General features: G+C 42.2%; 1 pseudogene; it reads right to left on the bottom strand.

Moving 5' to 3' along the window:
* Positions 1 to 5,862: 5,862 nt before the first annotated feature.
* LOC130876623 (peptidyl-prolyl cis-trans isomerase A-like) lies at positions 5,863 to 6,447 on the bottom strand (annotated as a pseudogene).
* Positions 6,448 to 14,576: the final 8,129 nt, after the last annotated feature.

Below are 14,576 nucleotides of genomic sequence, written 5' to 3' on the forward strand. Positions count from 1 at the left end.
AGCATGACTTGAGAGGATGAGTTCCAGAACTGCTCTCCAAAGGATGAGTGCAACAAACCAGGCTAGTTATGGGTCCTGGAGTGAAAGGCAAGGGAAGGGACAGTCACCAGAACCTGACAAGGGTTCTGTGCTCAGCAATTCTTCGAAGAGGAGATAAGCTTGTGTGATTAGAGAATCAGTCACTGACCACCTCAGCCTGGCTGGACAGGAAGTACTTTGGTTTGTTAGTTCCTAGGCCCTCCTAGTGCTTTCCTTCCAGACCCAACTAGAATTCACAAGATGGGAAATTGTCAGTGCAATATACAGTAATCATTCTCCAAGGTCCATGATGGTCAGTTTCCTATGTCCATGATGGTTAGATTCCTATGTACATGATGGTCAGCCTATAGAGTCCATGACAATCAACCCCAATGACCAGCCTTTAGGTCCCACAATGATCAACCTCCAGGTCCTATGATGCTCAGCCTCCAGGTCCCACAATTACCAGCCTTTAGGTCCCACAATGATCAACCTCCAGGTCCCATGATGCTCAGCCTCCAGGTCCCACAGTTACCAGCCTTTAAGTTCCACAATGATCAACTTCCAAGTCCCATGATGGTCAGCCTCCAGGTCCCACAATGGTCAGCCTGCAGCTTCCATGATGATCAGTCTGTAGGTTCCATGGTTGTCAGTCTGTAGGCTTTATGGTGGTCAGTCTGTGGATTCCATGGTGGTCAGTTGTAGGTTCCATGATAGTCAGTCTGTAGGTCCCATGGTGGTCAGTCTGTAGGTTCCATGGTGGTCAATCTATAGGTTCCATGGTGGTCAGTCTGTAGGTTCCACAATGGTCAGACTGTAGGTTTCATGGTGGTCAACCTCCTGGATCCATAAGAATCATTCTTCAGGTAGACAGCAGAGGATAGAAATAAGATCTAGAGATGGGCACATGTAATACTCTGCCTAGTGCCTAATTAGGGTAAGGCAAAGTAAACAATGCTTCAGAGCTTCACTGTGGTAAGAGTGGAGTTTTAAGGTACAAAGGGTGGTTTTGAATAAACAAGTAAACTCTGAACTCAGTGTGAATTTGCCCCTTTCAGTGCAAAACTGGGTTTAATTGTTTTCATGTACCAGTTACAAATTTCTGATATAGGAGGGTCATCTGTCTATGTGTTACTTTCATTGGTTAATAAAGAAACTGCCTTGGCTTTTTGATAGGGCAGAATTTAGATAGGCAGAGTAGACCGAACAGAATGCTGGGGGAAAGAAAGCAGAGTCAGGCAGATGCCATGAAGCTCCGGCCCAAGATGGACGTAGGTTAGAATCTTCCTAGTAAGCTGCCACCTCGTGGTGCTACACAGATCACTAGATATGGGTTAAAGCAAGATGTGAGAGTTAGCCAAGAAGAGGCTAGATATAATGGGCCAGGCAGTGTTTAAATGAATACAGTTTGTGTGTTATTATTTCAGGTGTAAAGCTAGCCATGCGGGAGCTGGGTGGGATGAAAAGCAGGCCTGCTCACCTCATCATTAAAAATGTCCATATCCATAGTAATCATTCATTCCTAGTAATCATGAATTTACTTCCCTACCTAATTAATAATGCACATGACCAAAAACCCAGAATAACTCCAGTTTATTCCACTTTATCCTGCTTACTTGAATGGGAAGGTTGGAGGGAGAATCGGATGTCTAGTGATGCTTCAACAAGTTAATCTAGGCTTGGGGCCTGGCAAGACCCAAATTCCAAGAGAAAAATATTTAAGAAATTAGACAATATTGATGAACTGCTTACACACTGATTACAAAGGGAAGCAATTCAGGAGCTGTAACAGGAAGACTGCTTGCTTGTCCTGGCTGCCCAGAACCAACATAATCACACAGAAACTGTATTAATTAAATCACTGCTTGGCCCATTAGTTCTAGCTTCTTATTGGCTAACTCTTAAATATTCATTTAACCCATTTTTATTAATCTGTATATCACCATAAGGTCATGGCCTACCAGTGAAGTCTCAGCACATCTGTCTCTGGTGGCAGGCAGGTCTATGGCATCTCTGACTCCACCCTTCTTTCCCCCAGCATTTAGTTTCATCTCCCTGCCTACCTAAGTTTTGCCCTATCAACAGGCCAAGGCAGTTTCTTTATTCAATAACCAAGAACAGCAACACACAGACAGAATGACCTCCCACATCAAGGAGCAAAATGGAATTTTCAGCCACAAGGCTAAAATCTACCAGGCAAGGACCAGAAATTTCCAAATAGTCTTTTCATGGAGCTGTTGATAATGAAAGAAGAGACTATGCCTGGAGCCAAGTCAACTGTTAGTGGGCAAAAGTAGGTTATGCCCTGATGTGGGATTCTCCTTTATATTCTGTGAATACTATTGGTTAATAAAGAAACTGTCCTGAGCCTGTGATAGGGTACAGTAGAGCTGAGAGAAAGAAGACTGAGTTGGGGAGAAGCCATGGAACCACTGCTGCCAGAGACAGACATGCTGAAACTTTGCCTGTAAGCCACTGCCACTTGACGATATACAGATTAATAGAAATGGGTTAAATTAATATGTAAGAGCTAGCCAATAAGAACCTAGAGCTAATAGGCCACGCAGTGATTTAATTAATATGGTTTTCTGTGTGATTATTTCAGGAGTCTGGGCAGCTGGGAAACAAACAAGTGTCCTTCCTACTAGAAATTGGCACTCTAACGTGTACTCCCTAAATCCATATAAAACCTGAGAGGGCTTTAAAAGGAATTCTAGACACACACAAAGAAAGTTTAATACAGCTTCTTGCTCTTTGATGGTGGCATGCCACAGCTCCTTTAAGAGAGGTCTTCCTAATTCAGAAATAGCAGAAACAAATCCATTAGGAAGTAGTTTAGAGAGAACTACACCCAAATCCCAAATATTGTTTATAAATGTTTGTTTACATTTAAAGGGGGATGTGCTATCGAGATGGATACTTTGCATTGGAATGGATCTTGCTTTATTGATATAAATTTAAGGTCAATTTTGTTATATGTATATTTCTGCTCTTGATTAAGGTACTGTGTTTCTGCAGCTCATTTGAAAATGTGATGTATAATTAAGAAATCTAGGTTAATAGATAATCATCAAGCTTGTAGTCATGTCAGTTAGATTTTTCTAGATGTATAGATACATCTATACATTTTAGTTAGATAGGTATTCTTCAGATCTTTCAGAGACCTTCAGAATATGGCATTTAAAATGTTTTAAGAACTTAGGACTTTTCATGACAGTGAGACACATCTGCTCCTGGCAGCACCAATTACTTCAAGAGGAAGATGGGCATCAAAGAGGCTCCTCATGAAGTTTGTTAGCCATTTGGGCAAGAAACTGCTCTTGCCTGGACATCTTGATATTATGCTGTGTGAACTGGGCATGCAGAACCCACAGAGAGATGACTGCTGAATTTGCCAAAAAGTGAGACAGTCATTTGGAATTCCTGCTTCATGAAAGAGTCTGCCAGACATTCTGCAGGACACCGAAGAAAGTGACTGACAAACTGCTAATATTGGCAGACTATCTTGGAAATTTCCTGCTTTGTGGGAAAGTCTGGGATATTATGGATAAAGGCTGAAGATGGATGCTCCAAGAAAAGAAGAACTTTGGGTGACTGTCCAGGCAGTGAGATGTCTCTGTCAATTCTAGAGTTCTGGAAGTAGCTTACAATGTACTTCCTGTTTACTTAGGTAATATTAAATCCTTCTGAATTCTTTGATGGAGTTGTAGACTTTATAGTTATAGCTTTCCTTAGTTATGTTAAGAGATGAAGATATAAATATTGTAACTATAATTCTTGCTTGATAACTGTCTTGTTATATGTAATTTTACTATGTTAGAGTTAAAATCTTCCTTTTTATTTAAACAGAAAAGGGAGATGATGTGGGATTCCCATCTGTATGCTGTGAATACCACATTAGTTAATAAAGAAACTGTCTTGAGCCTGTGATAGGGTAGAATAGAGCTAGGTGGGTAAAACCAAACTAAATGCTGGGAGAAAGAAGGTTGAGTTAGAGAGAAGCCATGGAGCTATTGCCAGAGACAAACATGCTGAAACTTTGCCAGTAAGCCACTGTCATGTGGCGATACAGATTAATAGAAATGGGTTAAATTAATATATAAGAGCTATCCAATAAGAAGCTAGAGCTAATAAGCCAAACAGTGATTTAATTAATGTAGTTTTTTGTGTGATTATTTGGGGAGTCTGGGTAGCCGGGGAACAAACAAGTGGCCTTCCTACTACAATGCCCCTCATCTTACTGAAGGCTGTCAAGTGCACACACTGGTCATAAAATGCCAAAGCTGAAATTCTTCACAGGCAGTTGGGAGGGGAGACAAGTGCAAAGGTGTGTCAGTAAGTGCAAGTGAGACAGACATCTGGGATACACACACCAAACTCTTGTTAACAGTGTCAGGAAAGGTCCTCAGCAGGCTGACAGCTCAGTGGACCAAAGAATGAACGGTTCTAGATTCCAGCAGGTCACTCTTTGCTCTGAAAGGCCAGAGTAAACTAGAGTCAGGGTGAGGGTTCCCGATACCACATTTGAAGAGGACGATTGAAGATTCAGCACTTTCAAGTCGTAGACTTTGACATCATCTTGATGCCCAGTAGAAGTCACAGGACGTTTCCAGAGGGAGTAACAGGATTACTTTTGAATTCTCATTCTGCCAACAACGCTGGGTGAGTGTCACTGAATCAAGCATAAAAGCAGACCAAGGAAGTGGTCCCCAGTTGCCCAAGCGGTGAGGGGAGATGGGAATTATCAGGCAGTCTCCCGTGAAGGTGAGGAGGCTGCCAGGCTAACCCAGCTGGGCTCATGCAGCACAACCCAGAAAGTGTTAGAAGTGGAACTCAGATGTCAGCTCACCGGGAAATGCAGTCCATGATCAAGAAAGCCTGCACCATAAATGAAGTAAACTACTATACACCACACCATATGATTTCCCATCGTCCACACGAAAGCAACACCATTACCAATTAAGTCATGTTGACATTTGTTACAGTTGGCTGTATTTTAAGATTACTTTCCCTAACTTGCTGTATTCCAGAGGCCACTAAAAGTGAGAATTATGAAGTGCAAGCACCCACGTCATCGCATGAGTCAGAAGCCCGAGTAGAACTCGGGAATCCCACCCTTTTCTCCAGTCCCCATCACTAGCCTTCCATTTAAGTGCTTCCTTTTGTGCTATAAAAACAAAGAACTTCATTTTTGACCATTTGTTCCAGATGTCCATCTGCAATTGTCTGTGCTTCTGGCTTTCCTTCGTAGGGTCACCTCTGCTAACGAGGCAGTTCAGGCTTTTGTGCTGTTCAGGCCTTCTGCTGATTAGATGACGGCCACCCACACTGCAGAGGAGAATCTGCCTTTCTCAGCTTCTGCCAATTTATGCGCTTATCTCAAACAAAAGTATTCTCAAAGGAGGAGCTGGAACAGTAGTTCTCAACCTGTGGGTCACGACCCATCAGCTATCCTGCATGTTAGATATTTACATTACAGTTCATATCAGTAGCAAAATTACAGTTATGAAAGAGCAACAAAATAATTTTATGGCTGGGGGCCGCCACAACATGAGGAACTGTATTAAAGCGTCACAGTATTAGGAATGTCGAGAACCACTGCTCTAGAATAATGTTTGACCACACTGACATATAAAATTAACTATTAAACATTTTAAAGTTTTAGAGATTTTAATGGGTAGATGGTAGTACCTCATTTTTGTTTTAATTCACATTTTCATAATTAATAATGCTGGGTTTGGGCTCTTAGTTTTTATTTGTAATCATAAACTTAACTCTGCAATCCAGCTAGACTTGAAGGGGAATGAGGAAAATATGGAACCCAAAAAACTTGAGTGAGAGCAGAGATTACAGGGTACTGCGAGCAGATGGGGCTGGGGTGCTCTCCTGAGCTACAGAAGGAATGGTCTGGTGGGTAAGAAGCCCGCAAGTCAAAAGAATTAGAGTTGTCCACAGTTGGAAATGGTGATCTTCTTGCTGGTCTTGCCATTCCTGGACCCAAAACGCTCCATGGCTTCCACAATGTCCATGCCTTCTTCCACCTTCCCAAAGACCCCGTGTTTGCCATCCAGCCACTCGGTCTTGGCAGTGCTGATGAAATATTGGGAACTATTTGTGTTTGGTCCAGCATTTGCTATGGACAAGATGCCAGGACCTGTATGCTTCAGGATGAAGTTCTCTTCCTCAAATTCTTCTCCATAAGTGGATCTGCCGCCAGTGCCATTATGGTGTGTGAAGTCACCACCCTGGCACATGAATCCTGGAATAAATCTGGGAAAGGAATAACCCTTATATCCAAATCCTTTCCAGTGCTCAGACGCGAAAGTTTTCAGCTGTCTTTGGGACTTTTTCTGCAAATAGCTTGAAGGAGATGCAGCCCAAGGACTCGCCATTGGTGGAGATGTCAAAGAACATGGTGGGGTTGATCATGGCTGCACCAAGCGGCAAGAGGGGATGGCAACGTCTGCAAAGCCACTGCTGGGTATTTTAAGAGCACATTTACCACTAACCATCGTTAAAGTACTATTCAATGTTTGGCTCATTTTTAACAGAAATTTTAATCAGCTTGAGAGGTATTTATAAGTCAATAAGCAGTAATCATGTGAATAGTTTGTAAATATTTCATTAGACATATTTTGGTTATAGTTAGATTCTTATTATCTCTCCATATATGGAGGGCAAGGCCTCCAAAATAGTCCTTTATCTTCGGAATTTCCTTGCAAAGTGAGATCTCTTATTCTTGTAGATCAATTTTGAAATAAAATTATTGAGCTTCAATGAGAAATAGCAATTTTGATTGAGTGAGCAATAAATTATAAAATATATACAAAAGACACATGATATACATGGGTTCATGTGCATATGCATCTATATGGACCCCTGTATTTTCCAAGCCTTGGTTTTGGGGTTGGTTTTGTTTGGGTTGGGAGAATCTGTGAGTTTTACTCCACAGCCAGGCTACCTCAAACTTAACACCCTCCTCCCTCAGCCGCCTAGAGCACTGTGGCCACCTCTTCCTTCACCTTGTATCACCGTTTTCTTCCTACAGGAAGTGCCATGGAGTCCCAGTGAGCTCGTATTGAAATGAAATGCTGGGTTCTACTCGCCACTGTAAAATACATTTTTGTCTTGATAGTAGTGAATGAAGCTGTCTTATCGCTATTTTTCGCATACTACGTCTATAGGCTTTAGGATCCAGGTTATGCATACACCCTATTTTCCCTTTTTGAAGTGGTAGAATCTCTTAAGTAGCACCACAGTTTTTTGATCGTGGTTTGTCAGACTTTTGCTAAGAAAACATTTGGTCAGATAGAGGATGTAGCTCAGTGGTAGAGCATTCACCCTGGGTTCCATCCCCAACCAAAGTCAAAACAGAATAACAATCAAAGAGAAGGGGAAAGGAGAGGGAGGGAAGGCAGGTAGGCAGGCAAGCTTCTAACCATGGGACTTGAAAAGACCCATTTTTACAAATTTCTCTCTTTGGTCCCGAGGAAACTTTTCATCTCTACTAGGGTCAAGCCTGAGGAAATAGAATTTTTCCCAAAAATGTGCATTGTTATCTAGATGTTAAGGATATCTGTAGAATATTCTACTAAGTGCATGGTTTTATTTCTTCTCTGTTATCACTTTCTTTTAAAACCTGCTTATGTGTTTAGCTGTGCATGTGTGTTCAGTGCAGTGCACCTGCAGCTAGATCAGTCTCAGGTGCCATTCCTCAGAGCCATCCACCTGGGGTTCTGAAACCGCATCTCTCTCCGGCCTGGCTCTGTTTGGCCTGGAGTTTGCAGAGTAGCCTAGCCAGCAAGCTCAGGAATCCTCTGAACTCTGGCAGGATTACGAGCGGGCACCTCCATGCCCACATGTTTAAACAAGGCTTCTAGAGATTGCACGCGTGTCTCCGTGTTACTCTAACCCGACTTCTCTTCTGTCGCATGCTTTCTTTCCAGCTCTTACGTCTTGTGCTTGTGTGTTCTGTCCTTCATATACTTTCTTGGGTTCTGAGTTCTCCCCCTCTTAAATCTGCCTTTAGGTAATGACCTTTTCTTTGCTTTTTTTTTTTTTTTACCTTCCCTTGTTGATATTTTTTCCTAGCATTTTGAATTGGCAAATCATTTGTTCCCTTGTTGATATTTTTTCCTAGCATTTTGAATTGGCAAATCATTTGTTCCCTTGTTGATATTTTTTCCTAGCATTTTGAACTGGCAAATCATTTGTTTGTCTCCATTTTACTGAAATAAGTATTTGCTTCTGTGCAGTTTAGATTCTGATAAACTGGGTTTCCATTACAGATAATTTCTAGAAGTTCTAAGATTCACTTTTATCTTTCCCTTTGTGCAAAGAGTTATCTAGTTACTAACAGTTGCTTGATGAAATGGCCACTGGAAGAAAAGGGGGGCAAACCTTAACCATCAATTTCTAACTGCTTTAAGTTTATATTTATATTGCTCAAGGACCTTTAAAAATGTTACTGATTTTCACATTGTTGTGTTATGGCCATAATTATCTATTATCAACAAAGTTTTGTTTTTGTTTGAGCAATTTGAAGTTTTTGTATGTGTGAAACATATAAGCAACTTCAGCGAGAACCCCACTGGGTCTAGGAAGAAGGTGTGTTCTCTAATTCACAATTCTTATGTTATATTGACAAAATGTAATCTACTACTTGGTGGCTCGCATATTTTGGTGCCTTAATAAATGTCTTGTTTACCTGATCTCTCTCAAACTGAAGACAATTTCTGTGTTTGATCTGCTTCCCCTTATGTCCCCTCTAGTTTCTACTTCACAAAAGTCACTGCTCTGGTATTTAATGCACCTGCTGGGTTTCTCTGAGTAAGAACTTGCAACAAGGATTGAGATTCAAGTGGCTGAGGTGGCAAGTGGAGAACACAATGGTGCATGCGAGAGAGGGAAGCTAAGTCAGACAGGGTAGAAAGCGAGTAAGGGGTCGTATTAACACGATGGGGCACATCGACTCGGGAGACCAGCTGTTGGCATACCGCATATGCTGAGGGCTTTTCCTGTCCAAGAGTGAGGAAGCTGTGCTCTTGCATGCTCCAAACCAATTATCATGGTTGAGGACTACTCTCAGGGATATTAATTCTCCAGCAATTCCACACTGTCATGTGATGGCCAAAGAAGATGCTGGCTGCCCAGGAAATTCGTGCAAAGACATGAGGTGCCAGAACGGGGAGTTGTGGGGCCGGTACGTGCAAAAGAAGACTATCAGTTGATGTGAGCAGGCCTTATGTATCAGTTCTGGCTACCAAGAGAATGAGCCCTGCTGGTCTGTTGCTTTTGTTCACTCAGCATGGTGGCCAAGATTTTCACTTGGATTATGTTCATTGCAACTATGTCTTCCAAATAGAGTTGCATTTTGCTTTGTTTATCCATCTGATTTCTTCTATTATCAAGATACTTGAATCATCTTGGGTTTATTAATTATTAATTTTTTTATGTTTGGTCATTCATATTAGTCATGTCATATTTCATTATGTGCTAAAAAGATTCTTGAGACAGGGTTTCACTGTGTATCCCTGGCTCTCCTGGAACTAGGTGTGTAGAACAGGCTGGCCTTGAACTCACAGAGATCTGCCTGCCTCTGGCTCTCAAGTTCTGGGATCAAAGGCATATGCAATCATATCTGACTGCTTTAAAATTATTTAAGTGATAAAAACACAACATAGAAAATGTACATATTTATGAGGTACAATGTGGTGTTTCAGTGTACTTATACATTATAAAATGATTAGCTCAGATTAAATAACTATCTGTCTCTTCAACTATTTTCTTTTTGTCGATCCTTTTTGAGACAAAGTCTCACTATGTAGCCCTGGCTAGCCTCTAACTCACTATGTAGATGAGGTTGGCCGTAAACTCATAGAAATCCTCCTGTTTCTGCCTCTAAAATTCTGGAATAAAAGGCATATACCACATTTCCTTATGGCACAGATATTAAAAACCATTTATTCAAGCATTTTCAAACACTCAGTACATTATCATGGCTTGTAGTCACCTTACTGTGCAGCACCCCCCGACCTTCCTAGTCCTATTTCTTGGTGCCATTATCAATTTACCTTCATCCCTTTTCTTTCCCAGACTCTAGCAACCACCATTCTGCTCTTGGTCTGTTTCTATACAACTAGTGTAGAGTTGTACAAACAATGAATTGCATTATGAAGTTTCAAACATGTATATTGTGCGCTTCAGTCATGTTCACCCCAAACCTCTTGTTCTTTCTCCTCGCTCCTGATGGACCTCTTCCTCTACCCAAATAGTCTTTCTATTTTGTTGTTACACATTTACAGAGAGAGACAGACAGACATACAACCTCTACAGTGTGTGCTGTCAGTGTTATTAGGTCAGCGTACTGTGTGCAGTCATTTTTTTTTTTTTTTTTTGGTTTTTCGAGACAGGGTTTCTCTGTAGCTTTGGAGCCTGTCCTGGAACTCCCTTTGTAGACCAGGCTGGCCTCAAACTCACAGAGATCCGCCTGCCTCTGCCTCCCAAGTGCTGGGATTAAAGGCGTGCGCCACCACCGCCCGGCTAGTCATTTGTTTTTTTATGCCTGATTTATTACACTTAGTAGAATGACCGTAAGTCACATATTTCTACATCTTTTCAATTCAAATGCAAACTTCTAATCAAGGTGTTGTTATAAGAAACAGAGTTTCCTCCGACCGGAAAGAACAGAAAACGGACACATGCAGCGGTGGCTTTCTAGACACTAAACCACGAGCTGTGAGTAATCCTGATTGGAAGAAAACAAGCGGGTGAGTATTGCAGCTGCTCGGCTTCTTGCTCTGGGAGACTACCCGGGATGAGATGTTGGGACAGGGAGCACGGTGGAGCATGGAGTGCCGATGGATGTAAATACAAGAAGAAGGGGGTGCCCCAGGACAAGGATATGGAGAGGCCAGAGCTCTGCAGAAGCTCTCTCTCTACCAGCGTCCGACTAGGAGGAATCTTCAGTTCTCTGTCTCGTTGGCCCATGAGTGAATTAGTCCGATATTTGCCCAGCACAAATGCACATATCCATCTCTTAAAGTACCCTTGTGGTCCACCCGCACAAGTGAGAAGTAAGTCTTTGTGTGAATTTTGATAGTTACTCAAACTACAGCAGTCACTGAGAATCTGAAGGAAAAGATAATAGTCCCAGAACTCAGGAGTGAGAATCTCTGATTGCAGTGACCCCAGGCAGGCAGGCAGGCTAGTTTGAGAAGAAGAATCAGGGTGAAACCCAAGGCAGCTCTCAGGAGGACTATGAGCTGCGGGGTGGTTCATTTTCACCCTGGCTTCAGCCAGCAATTGTGCCCACAAAGCTCTATACCTTTCTCTTTTCCCTGACTCCCATCTAAACGATTCTATCCCTGCCCCATTCGTTAAGAGGCTTCTATAGTGATTTATTGATTCAATATAAATGATGAACCTAAGTGCAATTTAAGAAGAATAGGACCCTATAGCTCATGGTACTTAGGTTCCCCGGGGTGTCTGCAATTCTCCCAAGTCCAGAAGCATCAATCATAACCAAATGATTCAGGAGGCAGTCACCACGGGCTGTAGACAGCAAGTCAACATGGACAGTGAGGTATTTCACGGGATACCTATGGAGCCGGACCTAGCAGCCCAGTTTCCCTGCATCTCACCTCTAAACCAGCCAGGCCTCAAAACCCAGAGCAAAGATGAACAGATAAGACAACAGTGGAAATTAAGGAGCTGAAAGTCCCTGTGAGCCTCACAGGAAAGCTTAAACAGCCTTCATCTCCCCTGTGAAATAACTAACAGAGCATCTTCATTCTCCCCACCAGGCAGATGCAGAGGACACAGTGGCCCACTCCTCTGTTCTTTAAATAAGCGACTGGGGAAAGCTGTCTTGGTTACAAAACCCTGCATAAATGGTTAGCAGTTAGACCTACCCACAGGCCACAGTGTTAGATACTAACAATGTACTCGGGTATGACGTGTCAGTTTGAAGAAACAGAGATAACACTGCTCAGGAAGTACCTTAAGGGTCTGTAGACTTTGTCCCGAGCAACCACAGCTTATCCCCCAAGGACCTACCTAGGCCAGAGTGAGCCACCCGGAATGACCAGTGTCCTGCCAACGAACCTCCATTTCTACCAGGAGATGCTACTGCCCTGGATGTTCAGATCTCGCCTTTAGTTTGAATCACACCAAACTACCCCGTGCCTTTTATTGTCAATCAGTGTTCTCAGATAATTAAGATGCTGTTAATTCTTGGCAAAAAGTGTAATTAAGAAGCTTAATTATGTCTGTGTGGAGTGAGGGGACTCAGCAGGGCACAAGGCAGCGGCTCTCAGACTTTAATTGCATTAGGAGTCACCCAGGGGGAGCTTGTTAAAAATGCAAATTCCCTGGCTCCTGGCCAGAGCGTTCTGATTCAGCCAGTAGGGGGTGGGACTCAAGAATGTGCATAGTTATTCTATATGTAAGTGCACAGGTAACTCTGCCACGGATGTGGAAGGGAGCACATACGAGCGATTGAACCAGCAGCTCTTCGTCAGTGTGACCCAAGTCATCCAGTGGCAGGAGGTGGAGATTTTCTAAGTCACGGATCCAATGAGGTCTGGGCCTCTGAAATGCTCTGTGCATTCTAATGTGCTTCTGGAGCCTCTGAAAAGCCCTGCTTTCCTGGGCTTCTACCAGGGACCAACACAAGTGCTAATTATGACTTAACCCTTTAGTGTGTCTCCGTGTGATGAAAGTTTCATCATACAGAAGAAGACACTGAGTTTATGGAGGGTAGATATGTTTCTTATCCCATGGATTTCTCATTTTTTTTTCAAATGCAATATGACTTCGCTTATTGAAGTCTATACTATATGAACTGCATTTGTATATAATATTACCTAAATTTCCTTGCCAATACAAATCTATTTCCATTATTTTGTTTTATTAGTATATAGTCATTGTATCAATAATTGATCACATTATGACGTTTTCATACATGGGTATAATATACTTTGATCAAATTCACTTCCTCATTACCCTCTCTTAAACCTTTTACTGCCCCCCCATGATCATCTGTCTTGTCTCAAGTAGTCCTTCCCCTATTTTCATTTGTCTTTTTTTTTTTAAATAAAATTTTCCATTATTAAGGAGACAAGTATCAGTTAGGGTCTGCCAAAGAAGAGTCAAGAGGATACGTTTGTATGGTGTGTGTGTGTGTGTGTGTGTGTGTGTGTGTGTGTGTGTGTAAGACACAGATATATTATTAGGAATTGACCATGCCATCATGGAGGCTGAGAATTAGAGACTCAGAAAAGCCAATGGTATAAAACCCATTTGGAGTTTGAGTCTGAAGGTAGGATCCATAAAGCTGATGCCTAGGTTAAAGATGGGCAGAGAAAGAATACTTCCTTAGTCTTGTATTCTATTTCGACCCTTAACAGATTGGATGAGACCCACCTACATCAAGGAGATTGGTCTGCTTTACTCAATCTTTGGTCTAAACTTCAGTGTCCTCTGGAAATTTCCTCATGGACCTATCCAGAAATGATATTTAGCCAGGTATCTGGCACCTTATGACTATAATGAGGTGCCATGTAAAATTACCTTTCACAGTTGCTAGACAGGGTTTTGTTGTCCAACATGCCTCTATCTTGCCACAGCAGAGTCACTGGAAGGCTCCTGGGTTTTGGTGTCTGGGTGTCAGGGGCTGTTTGCAGAAAAGAAGGTTGTGAGAGCCCCAGGTACTCCCACAGATGTACAGGAGCTGTAGATGCAGAACTCCCACCTTTAAACTTGACTTTCAGATGCTGTTGTTATTGCATAGCATCTTGGGCACCGATAGAAGGATGCACCTCTGTCTGCCTGATGTTGCTTCTTAGCTTTTCTGTAAGCTATGGTCTCTGGCAGGATCCTGGTCCTGGAAGTAGCTTTAGGGAAAAAGTAGAGTAGAGAGAACACATGCAGAATAATGGCGGGCCATCTCCTACTATGTAATAATGAGCACCTAGACTGTTCAGAGAGAATCTGGTTGTGATAATAATAAATGAAGGAGGCACAGAGAGATATGGTTGTTTCTATTGTGAGTAGTGCGGGAGACGATCACCAATGTGAGCATTAGGTACTCACAAGAATCCAGAGAAGCAGGAGAGATAGAATCTAGTGATCACCAGCTAGCATGCTGTTGGTTCCATCCTCTGCACCAAAAGAAGGAACAGACAACAACAACAACAACAACAACAACAACAAAATCAGTGCTCTGAATGACAACATTTAAAAATGGAGAAATTAAGGCATAGGAAAGAGAAGTATCACCACTGGCAAGTGGGAAGGGCAGAACACATTTATACCTCTGTACCCCAAACTGTAGAGTCTTTGGGGGACAGTTGGATATATAACATCACGAGAGTCACTAAAAGAGAAGCCTAGCTCATTATTATACGTTTGAGAAGGAATAGGAGAATGTAATTTTTAAAAATTTAACAGTTTCGGGTTTTATTTTACAGAAATTTTGACAATAATGGGGATCACTCATTGGAACATTAAGTAACTGGTGACAGACAGAGGACGAAGACAGGTCCCAGACGGGATTT

Source organism: Chionomys nivalis, chromosome 6, assembly GCF_950005125.1.
Source record: "Chionomys nivalis chromosome 6, mChiNiv1.1, whole genome shotgun sequence".
In the NCBI taxonomy this organism is placed as follows: domain Eukaryota; kingdom Metazoa; phylum Chordata; class Mammalia; order Rodentia; family Cricetidae; genus Chionomys; species Chionomys nivalis.